We start from the raw sequence: 17,998 nt of genomic DNA on the forward strand, positions 1-17,998 counted from the left end.
TGTGGCCTGACTTTACGGAGTGGCCTGAAAAATATATTATATTTTTGCAAAATTTTGAAGTACGCTTAATTCGTAGAACAATTTTAACATTAATGCAGATTTCACTCCTCTATAAAAAGTTTCTTATAACTTTTGATGTAAAATAATTAGGGAAGCAGGAATTCAACAATTTAGAATTTCCCATTGAGTTTCCTATGGCCTGTTTGGCGATTCACCACCTGGTAGAGCAAGTTCAATAGTTTAAATATTTAGCCTCAGGGATAAACAAATTAAATAACTTTTAAACTATTGGACCGATCGTGGGGAAACTTTGCACAAATTTAAAAGACGGTAATTCCTGGATGTTCAAATGTATTAATAACGTTCTATTTTGTTAATAAAAAAATTTATAAACTACCTAGTGCAAAAAAACTGCTTTTTTGCAGAAAAAAACTAATAGACAAAAAATCAAATTGTGACCATAAATTATTGTTTAAAATAACGCAAGGTAAAAATACGAGTACTTTTTCATCTATTCGTTATCTAGTAACAACCACCTATGTCTTAAAAGCTTCAGATATCTGGGAAAAATTTTCCGTGAAATCGATGATTTTTGCATTACCCGACTGGGCTATTAAAAATATATTTATTTTTGTTGTTTGTTGTAACATTAGATGACTTATATTTATTGGCTTTCATAAAAAGATATTGTTTAAAGTTTGAATACCATTGAAAATTGGTGTAAATGCATACAAAAGTGTATAATACTCCCGTATGTCTATTAAAATCCTTGCGATATAAATAATTTCAGTCTGGTTTATGTGCAATTTAGTTCGCACTTATTTTACTCAAAATACTCTTCGAAATTCTTCAAGTCAAACGCCAGATATTATTTTAAGAAATTGATAGGTGCGGGCAGCAATAAACTTGTTAACTATTTTACGCTCCGATCACCATTAGTGATTTATGACGAACAAATATATTAATAACCATTTGCGTGTATTTTAATCATTCGGTATTTATAGTTCTATCAGTAAATAAAGTAATGGCATGCCTCTATGCTACCGGTTTGCTATTGTTACTAGATACTTATATCTTGTGCGTGAATTGTGAATGCTCAACAAAGCGAGGTTTTCTTTATTGCTTTCGGTATTGATGATGGCATAAAAACAGCTACCTTTAACTACATCTGACTGGGGAATTTGTCTAATGTAGTTTATTTCTTTATTTGTTTAGTATGTTTTGTTAGTAAGAAAAATATATAAAAATTCCGTACGTAATAACTGGTCTTATGGTTGTTTTATAGAATTTTCTCTTCAGCTTCGTTGGAATTTTTCTGTCACACATCTCTATCTCTTCCCCCATTAGCCTATAATGTCAATTCTAGGTACTTAAAACTATTACTTTTCACAAACATTTCACCATCCAAATATATCATTTTATTTGTAGTAACTATATCTTTAAATAAAAATTCCAAATACTCTGTTTTTGTGCTATACGAAGTTCTAAGTTTGAAACCTTTCTCCTCAAGAGCTTGTCTCCACTGTTCCAGTTTTTGTTCTAAGCTGCTTTCACAATTTCCTACAAACACTACATCATCAGCATACATTAAGCACCACGGAATTTTACCCTGCAGTTTCGCTGTTATTTGATCCAGAACTAATGAGATTAAATAGGGACTAAGCACCGAGCCTGGGTGCAATCCTACTTTCACATGAAATTTATCGGTCTCTCCCACACCTGTCCTAACACTAGTTGTTACCCCCTCATACATGTCTCTCACAATCTTTATATGTTCACCGGGGACTCCTTTCTTATTGAGTGCCCACCACAGTATCTCCCAAAGGAACTCTATCATATGCTTGCTTAAGATCAATGAATACCATACTAGCGTTTGTTTCTTTATTCCTGTATTTTCCATCAACTAAATTGTTATCCTGCCTTGCATAAAGCCAAACTGATTATCGGATATTTCGGTTTCTTCACGTATCCGTCTATCAATTACTCTCTCCCATATTTTCATGGTGTGACTAAGTAGTTTTATGGTCCTGTAGTTTGTATATTGTTGTAAATCTCTTTTGTTTTTGTAGACAAGTACTAATACACTGCTTTTCGATTTGTCTGGCAGTTGTGCAACTTAAATAATTCTATAAAATAGACCTGTTAACCAACTTTTTCATGTCTCTCCTAATGTTTTTCACACTTTCTCAGGAATATCATCTGGTCCAACTGCTTTTGATTTCTTAATTTTTTAAATTGCTTGAGCCACTTCTTTGTTTGTTATTTTGGTCACCATAGCGGCTACTTTTCATCAACTCAACTGGTTGTCTGTCAAATTCTTCATTAATAACCTGTCAAAGTACTTTTTTTTATATCCTTTTTACATCCTTTTCGTGAATTAGTGTTTTACTATTTTCATATCGGATACATCTAATCTGATTTTGTAGCATTTTTAAATTCTTTGGTATATATTGAAATCACCCCGTATGTATTACAACACCGAAGAATATTTTCAACGTATTTCTGTTTCCTATCGTAGGGGAGAGTTGCCTAAAATGGGGACCCCATCACATTTTGTGACATAAAATGAAAATTTGTAATAAATAAAATATTTTACACAATTATGTAGTTAAAGTGTGTCTTCAGGTACCAGAAAACAGATATTGAGTATTTAACAAAAATTACGTAAGGACAGAAATAGACATTTTTGAAAATGTGCACATACCTCCTTTTTCAAGAAAGTGTGGGTAAAATGGGGTACATAGAGATATTAAGTTATTTTTTAATTAAACATGTAATGAAGTATCGAACATTATTATACGGTAGGTTCAGTATGACAATATGAACAGTATTAAAAAATAAAAATCAAACTATAAACAAAAATCGCATATAAAAGTGTCATCATCTTCTTCACAGCTTGAACAAGTTTCATGTGCCCAGCGACCACATTTGCAGCACCGAATCCAACCTTCCTGATCGAAAGAGTTTTGTACATCTCGTTGCAAAAAATGCAAGCTTCTTCGTCTTCTTCTTCCTCGTCTTCATTACGTATCAGAATCTTCAGCCTGACACTTTTTATTTTTACGCTTATTTTGGATAGATAAAACATTGTTTTGTTTCATTTTCTTAGGCAGTAGCAGGAGTGGTTCTCCAGTCTTTCTTTTCTTTAATAGATTTTCACTGGAAGTCGCAGATTTTTTATTTTTTTAAAAAGGTCTTTTTTGTGTTTACCTTCTTGTTTCTCTTGGCGCTTCTGTTCTTCGGCCTCTAGTTCAGCCTTGTATGGTGACGATGGTAATGTGACAGTCTTACCTTTCCTCTTGTTACTATTCCTTTTTACACGCTCTTTCTTCTTTATAAGGCTCAGAAGAAGCATCGTTAGAAGGCATAGTTCCACTTGAAAAAGAAGAATATTCTTGTTCTATTGTTTGTGGTGTTGGTAGTAGTGGCGCATGATATCTACTGCTCAGAATTGTGGTTTGGTCGTTGTGTGGTATCTGGCGGGGCAAACAGTTAATCAGGGAATACATCTCTATTGAAAGGATATATTCCTGTATTTTCAAATCTCTTCACTATGTTTTGAACATTAGCTGCTCTTGAAAAAGCAGCATTGGCTAGTTGTCAAATTTGATAAATTGTCAGGGTGATTAAGCAACCATTTTTTAACCTCTTGTGCATAAAATGTACTAAGTGGTGCCATAAATGGGACATCGAGCCATTGTAATCGATGTGTGGTGTTTGGTGAAAAACATAATAATATAACGTTATTTTCCCGGGTAAGATGAAGGAGTTCTAAACTTTTGGTATGGGAACTGTGACCATCAAGAATAAGCAGCACTGGTTTTTGGAAGGAAAACTTGGGAAGTTTTTTCAGGATTACGTAATGCTAATTGGAGTTACCGCCTTAGAAAGCCATAAAGTCAATGTTTACCAGACATTTTCTTATCTTCATTAAACACGCGTGGAATGTGATTTTTAACGGCTAAATCGAAAGCTCGTTTTCTTAAATCTGTTAAGCTAAGGCCCAACAATCTTTCTTCTAAATATAAAATATAATCCACAAGTTCATTTTCTTGCGCTTCGGAAAACACAGTCTTCCTCATTTTCTTTTGAACTCAATCCTTTTTCTCGAGCTTCTTTTACTTTGTGCTCCAAAGAATTTGTGGAATAGCGTACAGCTTCGATGCTTTCCTCGAACCCATGTTGCCTTCTAACACTTCTTGAATGGCGGCCATCATACTTTCCTTGGACCAACTCTGTTAAAAAAAAACGTAATTGTTTAGATAATTCAATGCATAAATGCTTACCCTACTAATTTTTGTATAGACTCAGACTTTTTTCAATGATACTTTTATATTTAAATAATTTGTCAAAAGCAGTTCTACCTAGGTACCTAGTAAAATTACTTAATCGGCATTAAAATATTAAATAGGTTAAAATGGGGACGTCCCCGCAATACAAGCAATTTGTACTCTTCTTCTTTTAATTGCATCTACTAACTACACACTCTTACATGTAACACTTCTATGATTCCAAGATCCTATCATAATTTTTCTAACCTGTAATGGTGTTCCATCTGAGATAGATCTCACCCGGCAATTCAAACGGAGGCTCATTTTGCTTCTGGAATATTTTAGCTCAGCAAATGCCATCATTTCAGTATAATTTTTATTACATTGGAGAAGGTCTTCTCCTTCTTTTTTCTACTTTATAAATAGGCAAAATGCCTGTTTTACTTCGGTTTTTAGCCTCAATTGACGTTGTCTGACCATCTTTTCCTCGGTCGTCCCAATGATCTTCTTTCATTTGGCTATTTTCTGTCATTCTTTCTATGTGTTGATTCCATTCCACTTTTCTCCTTTTGATCCACGCGTTTATTTCCTCTATACCACATCTCGCTCGTATTTCCTCACTTCTTACTCTGTCTCTTAGAGTTTGGTTTATTATTTTTCGTGAGACTTTCATTTCTGTTGTTTCCAGTAATCTTTGTGTTTTCGCCGTATCTGCTCTTGTTTCCGCCTTGTACGTCATTATCGGTCTTATTGTTGATTTATATATCCTGGTTTTCGTTTCCGTTGTGAGGTATTTGTTTCTCCAGATTGTGTTGTTGAGACATCCTGCTGCTCTGTTTGCCATGTTCACTTGTTTTTGTACTTCTTCCACTTTTCCGTAGCTTGACAGTTTTATTCCCAAGTATTCAGTTTCCATCACTTGTTCTATTATTTTGTTACTTACGACTAGTTTACATCTTCTCGGTTCCGCTGATATCACTATCGCTTTAGTTTTCTCTGTTGAGATCTCCATGTTGTATATGAGCGCCGTATCTTCGAATTCTTTAATCAATCTTTGTAGGTCATCTTCATTTTCGGCTGTTATTATGGCGTTGTCGGCGTAGCATATTATCCTTATTTCCTTTTCTCCCATTCTATATCCTCTTCTTTTTTTAACTTTCTTTATGATTTCATCCATTATCAGATTAAATATTAATGGGCCCAGCGAATCTCCTTGTCTAATGCCAGTTTCATATTTGATAGGTTGTGATAGTTTTCCTTTACATCTTACCATAGCTATGTTATCTTTATATATATTCTCAATGGTTTTTACTAAATCCACTGATATTCCCTTTTCATATAATAAATGTATCGCGTCCCAAATTCTCACTCTATCAAACGCTTTCTTCAAATGTATCAGACACATATATGCTGGTTTGTTGTATTCCAGCGACTTTTCTTTTATTTGTCTTATTACAAAAACTGCATCCGTGCATGATCTTCCTGTCCGAAATCCTTGCTGTTCCTCTTGCAGAGATATTCGTTCGTTTATTTTTGTCGCTATTATTCTTGTTGTCAATTTGAGTGTTGTCATTGGAGAAGGTCTTTTCATTATTATGGCCTAAAAAGATTTTGGGATGTTTGATACCTGAATGCCTTTTTTATAAGCATCATATCCTGCACGATCCTGCACACCTGATTTATATACTGATTTATAACGATTTTTCTTCATTTTTTCCTGCCTCTAGTTTTTCGCTGCCACTATCTTGCTTTTTGCTTACCCTTGCGTTTAAGCGTTCCTAAACTTCTTGCAGTCACTTCAATCTTGGTCTTCACCTTTTTTTCTTCCATCTGTATTCCATGCGTATGTCACTGCTTCATCTTTTGCTCGTAGATGTTGCCTAGTGGTCTAATTCTATATTGCTTTATTTTAGTCACGATATCTTCGTTCAGTACTTTTTTAATCTCTGCATTTGTTCTGCTTCTATATACATATTGATCTGTTTTGATTAAAAAAGTGGTCACGCAGCATGTGGAATCAGTAAGAATATTAATAATAATTTTATTACATTATATACTCTAAGATTTTCTATAACATAAATGTAATTAGAAGTTATTAAATCAACTTTTTCACTAAAATCCTTTAAATCCCTTCTTTAATATTTAGAAAATCAACAATTTTGCATATATTTTGCAGCCTCTGCGTTTCATGGATTTGCATTTTTTGCAAAATCTTACGTTTTTCTAGTATTTAACGTGTAAATTTTATTAAATCTCTAAAAATTTTACATAATCATTCAAAAATAATTTTTTAAGTTTCAAGTTTTTTCGTTTATTTTTGCGATTTCTAATAAAATTCTGCACAGTAATGTGTATGTTTTTACACTATCGGAAAGAAGAGATTTCAACAAATAAAAAGCACACCGACTTTTTTTCATGAAAGCAATAATTTTTAATTAAGAATTTTCGATTAAAAAGTAGGGTGCTTTTTCGATGATTCAATATAAAGGAAAACAATAAGAATATTAGAGTTTGGAACATAAAAAGATGGGTTTTCACCAAATTTCATGAAAAAACAAAAAAAAAATGTTAATGAAAGATAAAAATAAAAAATCAAAAACTTGGTTGTTTGAATTTTTTGCATACATTTTGAGATTATTTGAAAAAACTATTAATACAAAAGTTATAGATCTTTTTATTACCTACAACTTTGCTTGTTAACTATTATCCATAGGACTTGCAATTTTACCAGAAATCGTAATAAACAGTGTTTTGCCCTTAAAAACTCACTTCCTTCCACTTCCCGACCTCATCGTTATCGTCATTCTGGCTTTATAACCCTGCGTTGGTGATAGCTAGCCTCCTCAAAAATTTCTCTCCAATCGTCCCTATCCATCGTCTCCCTCCGCCAAGCACGCATTCCCATGTTTCTCATGTTTTCATCGAACAAGGAACCTTGTTCTGGGTTTTTCTCTTCTTCTCTAACAAATAGGTCTATCATGGAGCGTTTTTTTAGCTGGGTCATTTTGTTACATCCGCATTACATGCCTCATACGCCCTATCTTAATATGTTTTATGATATCTGGTTCCTGGTATATTCTATAAAGTTCGAAGTTGTATCGTCTTCTTCACACTCTATTGTCATTCACTGCTCCATAGATTCGCCTTAGTACTTTTCTTTAGAAACATCCTAACATGTTTTCATTACTTTTTGTTAGAGTTTATGTCTCTGACCCATATGTTAGGACTGGGTGTATTATTGTTTTGTATAGCTTTATTTTTGTATTTCTCGATATAATTGTGGATTTAAGGAGGAGATTGAGCCCAAAATAGCAACTGTTGGCCGTGAAAATTCTGCAGTTCATCTCTGCGGTAATATTATTTTCAGTTCCAGGTATACATATTCGTTCATCGCTTTAATGACGTCGTTTTCTATAACAAGTTGTCGTAGGATTTATGGTTGAGTGCTCATTTTCATATGTTTCATTTTGTTGGTGTTTATTATTAAACCCATTTTTTTAGCTGATTGAACTATCAACAATATTGATATCATCAGTGTAGACAAGGATTTGAACTGATTTATTATATATTGAACCAACGGTTGTGATTTGTGGCATACATATTACTTTTTACATAGCTAGATTAAACAGTTTACAGGAGAGAGGGTCTTCCTGGCGCAGCCCGTTATTTGTTTTAGAAGTTTCAGAGAGTTCCCCTGAATTTGTACTCTATATTCAACTTTTTTAAGAATTAATTTTGTTAAATTGGCCAATTGATTGGGTATTCTTAGCTGTTTTATTGCTTTGAACATTTCCCTTCTATTCACAGACTCGTAGGCTACTATTATATAAAGTAGTCTATAAATATGTGATGAGTATCTAGGCCATATTCCAGTGTTTTTTCTAAAATTTGTCTCAGAGTTGCAATCTGATGAATTGTCGATTTAAGACCTCTGAAACCAGCCAGATATTTTCCTACTATTCGTTCGTCATATGGTGCCATACGGTGACATAATACTGTGGAAAATATTTTATACGCTGCATTTAGAAGCGTAATTCTTCTGTAATTAGAGCATTCATCGATAGCTCCTTTTTTGTATATAGTTCAAAGTATTCCAATATTATCCTCTGAGGTTTGCAGATTATTGTCGTATAAATCGCAGATAACTTACAGGATACGGTTTCTATGCTACATTCGCTTAAAAGTCTGTCTGAAAGAGCAGGATTAAAGATAAACTTTGAGAAAACTAAACTTATGACAAATCTCGTAATGAGTGGAAATATAACTATCGACAATAATACCATACAACAAACAGACACTTACAAATATCTGGGACACGAGATCAAAATAAACAGAGACAATCAAACAAATGAAATACAGAGGCGAATAGGCCTGACATGGGCAGCATTTGGCAAACTAAGCCATATTCTAAAAAGTTCAATTCCCATGTGTCTCAAGCGAAAAGTTTATAACCAATGTGTTTTGCCTGTACAAACTTATGGAGCAGAGACTTTAACACTCACGCAGAAATCTGCGAATAAACTAAGAGTTACACAACGAGCCATGGAACGTGCAATGCTGAATGTGAGCCTCCGAGACCACATAACAAACCGACAAATCAGGCAAAGATCAGGAGTTCAAGACGTCATCGAAAGAACCACGAGACTTAAGTGGAACTGGGCAGGACACTTAGCCAGAACACAAGATGGACGATGGACAAGACGAATTATGGAATGGAGGCCCAGAAATTATAAAAGAAGCCGAGGACGACCACCGACTAGATGGACCGACGACATAAAAAGAGTAGCGGGAAACTGGCTACAAGCGTCCCAGTGTAGAGAACACTGGAAAGAACTGAGGGAGGCCTATGTCCAGCAGTGGACGGAATTGGCTGATTGATGATGATGATTCCAATATTCCAATCATTGGGGATTCATTTCCCGACCTCAAATCACCCATAAATTATTTTTCCTTTTATTTTTGTTATATTTTTTTTTCCTTTCTCAACGGGTTTCATCCTGTTAGTCATTTTTTGGTCTCAAAAATTATCGGCTCTGGCCGCAATGTAACATTTTAAATAAATATTTGTAAAAGTCAGCTGTTTCTGTGTTATTCCTAATACAAGGCCACTTTAGAAAAGAAGAAGTGTCAGCTGTCACTGATGGTGAAGTGGATGAGTCCCCCACATATTAAATAAATAATAGCTATAATTATATTGAATAAATCGATCCATTAGATCACTTTATGTTATTTATTTACACATATTATCACATATTTAGAACTTAATGTTATTTAATTTAAGGGATGCAGTCATCCGAAACTACTTTCTCATTCTCTGTCCTTCATATTGTTTATTATCTACTTTAATCAAAAGACTTCTTAAACACAAAATCTTATTAAAATGATAGCCTATATATGATTGAAAACTTGAGGCAATTCCTAAACACTAAAGTAACAGTGGATAAATTGTCATTAATTCGACCAAGTTGGTTAACCTGAAATTAGTCGGATGTGCCCTCTGGCTGTTTACCGTTGTCTTAATTTCTATTGTAGAATCGGAATAATATCATGTTATTACTCCTATTTAAAAAAGCTCGTTCCACTTTTTGCGACGAGAGTGGTATCCGCATTCTACAGGGTAAGATAATATATGTGTTGCTGGGATAGGTAATGATTTATCAAAGTACACAATAATTTTTACAGGTGTAATGAGGGAGTAATTTAGAAAATAAATTGTTTTAGTGCTGGTAATCACAGAGTATGGTAAATGGAATGAAAACAAACAAAAATACAGAACTAGAGCAAGCCAAATTTTTTTGAATTGAATAATCATCCATTTTTTATTGTAGGTTGTATTTTTGGGCTCTCAGCTTTTAAGTTTATGTCTCTATACCTGAACCAGGTACTTTTAATGGAATTTTTGCCCGTCTCCTGGGAAGGAACAAACTTTAAAATTTAAAATTTTACCAAAATGTAAGAAAATATTTTAAAAAATGGTCTTTGGAGGTATCTCACCCAATATGCAACAACAATTGAATTTTAATTTCCATATTTTGTGCTTACTAAGCATTGAGATAAGCATTTGTGCTTACTAAGCATTGAGACACTAACATCAATTGTTACCAAAATAACAAACGAGGAGGCGGTTTACTCCAAAAAATAAAAAAAAAAATCAGTTGGATCATATGATATTCCTAGGGGGAGTGTGAAGAGCATTAGGAGAGGCAGAAACAAGTTGGATAGACGGATACGTGAAGAAACGAAAATATCCGATAATCCGTTTGAATAAATGTATGGCAAATGAACAACATATGCAATTTTTATTATAAAGTAGTTGATGAAAAATACAGGAGTAAAAAAACAAACGCTCATATGGTATTCATTGATCATGAGAAAGCATACGGTAGAATTCCTCGAGAAATTCTGTGGTGTGGACGGTATAAGAAAGAAGTGTTCGGTAAATATGTAAAGATTATAAAAGATATGTATGAGGGAGTAACAACTAGTGTTAGGACAGATGTTGAAGAGACTGATAAATTTCATGTGAAAGTAGAATGGCACTAAGGCTCGGTGCTTAGTCCTTATTTATTCTCAATAGTTTTGGATCAACGAAAGTACAGGATAACATTTCCTGGTGCTTAATGTATGCTGATGATATAGTCTTAGTAGGAAATAGTAAAAGAGACTTGGAACAAAGAGTAAAACAGTAAAGACAAGTTCTCAAGGACAAAACTTTTAAACTTAGTAGAGCTAAACGGAGTATTTCGAATGTTCATTTAAAGATGGAGTGACTACAAATAAAATGATTGTGAGAAGTTCCTAGGATTGGTATTACAAAGTAATGGGGAAATAGATAAAGATGCACGCTGAAGAATTAGGGCTGGATGGATAAAGTTGAGGAAGAGGGTGGTGTGTTGTGTGACGAAAAAATTCCAATGACGCTAAAGGAAAAATTCTGTAAAGTAGCCATAAGACCAGCTATGATGTACGGAACTAAATTTTGGACAGTTAAAAAAAAAGAGGAATAACGAATGCCTGTGGGGAAAATGAGAATACTTAGATGGACGAGTGGAGTGACAAAAAAAGATAAAATTAAGAATGAGTATATTAGAGAAGTCTAGAGATGGCACCAAAATGAGGGCGCATAGGTTAAGATACATAGTTTGGTCAAGTTTAACGCCGAGACGTTAATACCCCAATACGAATAATTGCTGATCTGCTTCTTGGAAGGAGTAAGAGAGGAAGACTATCCTTTAGTCTTCCTCTCTCAGGGCCTGGGGAGAGACGCTTAGGCAGGACATGTCGGTAAAGAGGATTGCTATTGACATAACCCAAGATATAAACCTATGTTAAAATCTAATTATGGAAGCCGCCCCCGCATAGGGATAAAGGCAAAGAGATTGGTGATAATGATGATATTTTGTGCTTACTAAATATAGAGGTTATTTGAAAAGTAAAAAATTTATACAAAAGGGACGAAAACTTTAACTTTTAATAATACAAAGCAAGATAGATGAACGAAGGAGACTAGGTCGAAGACGAACGTCATAGGTTAAAAACCTAAGGGAATGGTTTAACATCGTCAGCATGTTTTCCGAGCTGCCGTCAACAAAATAAGTCTAGCCAATTTGATAGTCAACGCACTATATTGAAGCAGGGCACAAGAAGAAGAAGAAACTTACCCTAAATAACCGACGTATTTTTGCTTAATTTGCGGACTCTTAAACACAAACGCCTGGGTATAGATGTGTATGTGCCAGAACTACTCCACAGAGAACAGACATATTCTGTATTATGTATGTGAATGTAGTGTAGAATGAAATATATATTACTTGAAGTTAATATGTAAGTACAATCTAATACAACTAAAACTACGAATCTTAACCTTAACCTTCTGCCATGCAGTTGTCTTCTTCTTTGTTTTCCTCTTACGATTTGTAATAAGGTGAAGTGGGGTAAATGTGATCTAATTTTTGATTAGTTCAATTTTCATATAATCTGACACTGTAAAAAAACGTTTCAAAAATTTATCAAAATAATCATATACTTTTTGAACGGTTTTGTATACATTTTGTAAAAAAAAAATTAAATAATATTTAGTGTTGTTAATGTTGCATGATGTTTTTTAAAATCATATCAATATATCACATTTACCCCAGGGACCGGGGCAAATGTGAAGAAAGTTTACATTTTTGTAGTAAATATTATATTTGATAGTCTGGGGTTACCTATTGTATAAAAATGTAATTCAAGCTCTCTACTTGTGTTTCTTTAGAATTTATTTAGTTGAAAAAATACAAAAGAGTTTAAACTTTTCGAAAACAATGTCAGAACAAAGGAAACAAAAATATAATAAAATTAAACAAACACTTCAAGTTTTCTTTCAATTAATGTTGAAAGTTAAAGCCTTAAAAGGTAACTGGAAATTCGTACATTCCACGTCTGTCGACTATAGGAACTGGTAGTACTTTTATAATATCCTGTTGTAGTACAGTATCAATGTCAGGATTTATTGGCCATACAAATTTGTTTCCTTGAGGTCGTGTTAATTTAACTTTCCACTCATCATTCATATTTTCTGATACAATTCCCACATAATGCTTGTTTATCTTTTTTGGGCAATATTTTACCAATACGCAACATCCGACATATACATTCACATTTTTTGTTGAATTCAAATTCTCTTTGTCTTCCTCGTCAACATTTGCAGCTATTTCTACTTCTGACTCTGATTCCAAAAATGTATCCAGAAACTCGTCGGTGTTATCAGAATCCATGAATATTGGGAACATTGACTCATCGTCTTCGCTGCGAAATGACTCTCTCTGCGAAATGATAATGAATCTCGTTTATTTCTTTTTTTGGGCTTTGCCTTAGTTATTTTATGAATTTTATTACCGTTTCCTTTTTGTTCAGATTTCTGTTTTAAAACATCAATAGCTTGTTGTGGTGTCAATACTTCAGATCCAGGCATAACCGTTTCTTATTTTTGGTTGGTACGTTTGGAAGTTGTTTTACTGTTGATAACAATAAATCTTCAAATGTTACATTCTTATTTTCAGTTAAACTTGTACATGGAATTGATTCAAATTCGTCGACTCTGGCAGAACAATTTTTTACTCTGTCGGAAGTGGTAGTTTCGATTAGAGCATCAGGCATAGGTTCTTTGTTTTGATAAAATACTTCTTGAGTTACTTTAGTTTGTACAAATACTTCATTACCATTTTCGTGTATAGATAATCTGAAATGTTTTATCATCTTCCACTTATTAAGCAAGCAGGGTGGAAATGATGTTTCAGGGATGACGTGACGAATAAAAGGAATAATTCCGCCTTTTTTAAAGCCGTTGATAATTACTTTGGAGTTCACCTGTTTTCAAAAATTGTGAGAATATTGTTTTGGTAATTTTTGGCCTACATACTGCCGCTACCAGGCAACAAGTTTTTCATCCCATTTAACTTTAAAAACAGTCAGGTCTAGTGGCTGTAAAAGGTGGCTGGAATGGGGTGGCAGTTTTAGAATTGTAATATGTTCTCGCATAGCAGTTTCTAACATCTCGATATTCATATGAGTGGAATGTCCATCATAAATAAATAATATTGGTCTTTCAGATAGAAGTGATGGAATTATAGTGTTTATGAAGTAATTTTTGAAAACGGCTTCTTCCATCCAACTTTTTTTTGTCGCTGCATAAACAGTACCCTCAAAATCAGTACCTGGTGGAGCTATCCATTGATCCCAAGTGCAAACCTTTATAAATTATTAATGGTAGAGCTTTTTGGCCAGCTGCATTACACATAAGAGCAATTGTGGTATTTTCTTTACCAGAAAAACTTATTGTTATGAAGGTGTATTTATACCTCCCACAACTTTTGTATTCCTGCGGTCAATGCACAAGCTACTCTCGTCCAAATTCCAGATTCTCTCAGGTTTGTCTTGAGGACCATATCCGTCCATTATTGATTTTAATAACTCATAAAATTGGTATTTTATAAAAGGATCAAGAGCCTTTTTTCGAGAGTATTCGAGAGTTTTGTGGAACTTTAATACTTAATCTATGCCTCTGTTTAAACCCCAAAAACCAATCTTCGCCTGGAACTCCATCCTTGAAATTAGTTTCAATATGGTTAGTCTTTACAAAGTTTCCTACAATTTCTAATACTCATTTCCTTGATAGGCCGTATCCCCATTTCTCCATCGTATTTAGACCATTGGCTAATCTAACTTCGTCGACAGTAAAACTTGAAGTTGGACGTCCTTTAGTTGCTTTTAATGCTCCCCGTTTACCTTTTACATGGGAATGTAGGGTCACATATGGTATTTTGTATAATTTTGCGGGCTTACAAATTGATGTTCGACCTGCTAAAACATCAGACATTGTAACTTTGAGATCAGCTGCCGAATGTTTTACTTCATTTGAAGTTTTTCTTTTGTAGCAGCAAACCATGGTATCTATAACAAAAAAAAACCTTGTAAAACTTGCCCTACCACTGTTTAAATTTTAAATTCAAGAAGTTATATAAACGGGGTAAGTGTATTATCTTCTTCTTTACCTGTTATCTGTGATCTGTTCCTTTCCTTTTTGTTTCCAACATCTCCAATGTCTGGGATCTTCTTTGTAGGAATTCCTGTGTTGACTAATATGTCGGAATGTCCCTACTGTCTCGAATTGACGTTTTATATAATCTCTTGGTTTTTGTGTGCCACTTTAGCATGCTTATCCTTGCTATAAGCGGGCTCCAGGACTCTGTCATTATACCTAGTCCACTAATAACTTCTAAGCATTCGTGGAGAGTATCATGTAATGTTTTCAGCACTTTTGCTGACGGTTTTTTTTACCTCCGCAGCCTGAAGTATTTTGTCTGTTAATATTAATATATTCATCCTTGGATTATCGTACCGATCTTGCAACATTTTCCAGGCAGCACTGTAGTTTGCTTCTGTTGTGTTTAAATGTTGTATTATTCTACTTGCTTCTCCTCGGAGGCTTGTCTTCAGATACTGCTTTTTTTCCACATTTGATAGTTTGTAACAGTCGTTACTTTTACTACTATTTATATTAAAGTAATTTCAGAGATGTAGTATGGGTTGCCTAACTTTAAGTGTTCATTTGCTCATTAAGTGTGTATTTTTAATAATTTAAGTTGTCACTCTGATCTAAATTTGGTACCATTGCGAACCAGAGAGATGACAGGAGATTAGGGGGGAGTGGAAACTGGCTCTTGGTTAACAAACTGTGAATTAAAATTCAATTAATGCATAGAATTTCCTTCACTTCAAGAAGTTAAATGTTTTAAGTATAACCGTAACCATTTAATTGACGGTGTTTTCGGAAACTCGGGAGGCTGAAGTGAAATTTCTAGCACGGAATTGAGTAGCTATCTGGTAACTATTTTTTTTATATTATAAAAACTAACTTTTTGTTCCCACATCCCACATCCTTAAGGTATTCAGAATGACCTTGGGTCACGAATTCAAGCATAGTATGGCCGCTTACAATCATTCTGGCATGAATCTGATTAAAATTCTGAATTTTCCGTAAATCTCTAACATCTATTACAATTTCCACAGATATTTTAATGAACATTAGAGTATTTTATCCATATCCTATTATTCAGATTCATTATTTCATATTTTAATATAGTATTTTGTTCAAGGGCATTATATTTTTACTCTATGTGAAGCAAGGTCACGCTACATCCGATTGGATGTGTTTTTTTTTCATCTACTATAATTATCTTTTTGCTCCGGTTTCTTATGCTGAAAGAAACTTTCCTCACTTCTTCTTTGATTTCTTTTTATTAATGTTGAGACTAGAAGTAACGGGGAATTGTTTTCAGCCACCTCCCATGGAATTATAAACTTCCCTCAGAACATCCGAGGGAGAGTACCACTTCAACTCTATAAGAATCAGGGTCATTGGGACAAGCCAGGGGGTATTGTCTACTCCACCCTCATTTTTTTTCTCCAGCCTGCACCTAGAGGTAGGGCAGGACAGTAACCATCGGAACTGAGCCAATTAGCACCAGCTCCGTGCTAATTTCGGACCTCAAGGAGGACTTCGCTGGGACACCGAAGCCATTCGGGAGTATCCTTCCAGACTGGAACTGTTTCACCTAGGAGGACAGTTGGTTTTTGCTTCAGAACTATGTATATATCTTGTTTCACCAGTTATAGCTTTTTTTATAACATATAATATAACTCCCTTGGTGTAAGGTATCGGTAAGTTTGAGCTCAAATTCTACCCAGAGATTATCTTCCATTGTTTTTTTTGTATTAACCATTTATTTCATTATTAACTTTAATTATTTCATTATTTGTTTACTTAACTAATTTTTTTTATATTTCATCTTGCGTTATTAACTCTGGTTATTATCCCTTCAGGATAATAGACCGTTTCAATTGTTTAACTTGGCTTGTTCCCATTTATATATTACTTTGTTTATATTTGAATTTAGAGGTGTTTAACAATATTGTTGGTCATATTGTAGGTTAGTATAAGATATTTACTTGGCTATACGTTCTTCCAACGTTAGCATTATTTTGTTTAGGGTTGTTTTTAACCTAGATGTAGGTTGTACACTCTATGTCAGAGTTATTCTGTGTAGTTTTCAACTTTTTGCTATAGTTGTTTTCAACATTTCTGTTAAAATATTATATTGTGAAATTTTCATATACTTTTTGGTAACTTAGAGATTGTCAAAAGTTATATTTAATAAACTTGAATTTGTTTTGCATATAATTTTTTATTAATATTTCCTTACCTTTTTACATTTACAGCATTTTTGTTTATTACATCAACTTTAATTAATATTAGCAGTATACGATACCTGGAAGAGTGACCGTTACTCTTTTTAGAGTAGTATCCCTCTTCTGGCGCCCTCAATTTGTTTTCTTTGTTAATTTTCATTATATCTATTCATTCTTTATATCTTCTTTTCTATCCATCATACATATTTTCCTGATTTACTGTCTTTAAAAGGCATGCAAATTGGCCGTATCCATCCTTGAGTTTCTAGTGGTCTTTATCTTGCCTACATTGCTAGCCTAGCCACATTCCGTTCAATATTTTTTTTCATACTTCTTTACTTAATTGTTATCTATTTTACTTCTATCAATTTTATTCCATATAATATAGACCACTCTTCTTATACATCTCTCCTACACACCCCAGTTTTTTTTGCTACAAGTTGGTTATTCTCATGTATCAAAAGTTTAAAAATATCATAGAATGTTACCCAGGATTCATACCTTTCCTTAAAACAGGGTAACTTCACTTGGGGTAATATTATTTTATCTTTCTTGCATCCTTCCGCCTCCAATCTCTTATTTTCTTTTATGAACGACCGCACCCTTTTTTTTTTCATTATATATTGTCCACAGTTATTTCCATTATTAAAGCATCTATTTTTTGTACGTCTTCTTTTAAATCGTCTTGTATATCTTCATCGTTTTCGTCGTCTTCCAATAAATGATGAAGTTTTCCCATCCTAAATTCTACTTCTCTAATTTTTGTCGAAGACTTGTATGAATTTTTAATAAATTCCGCTTATAGCAAGAATAAGCATGTTAAAGTGGGACACAGAAACCAGGAGATTATATGAAACGTCAACTCAAGACAGTAGGGACATTCCGACATACAAGTCAACACAGGAATTCCTACAAAGAAGATTCCAGACATTAAAGATGTTGGAAACAGAAAGGAAAGAAACAGATCCCAGACAACAGGTAAAGAAGAAGATAACCTG

Source organism: Diabrotica undecimpunctata, chromosome 4 (genome assembly GCF_040954645.1).
Source record: "Diabrotica undecimpunctata isolate CICGRU chromosome 4, icDiaUnde3, whole genome shotgun sequence".
Classification (NCBI taxonomy): Eukaryota; Metazoa; Arthropoda; class Insecta; order Coleoptera; family Chrysomelidae; genus Diabrotica; species Diabrotica undecimpunctata.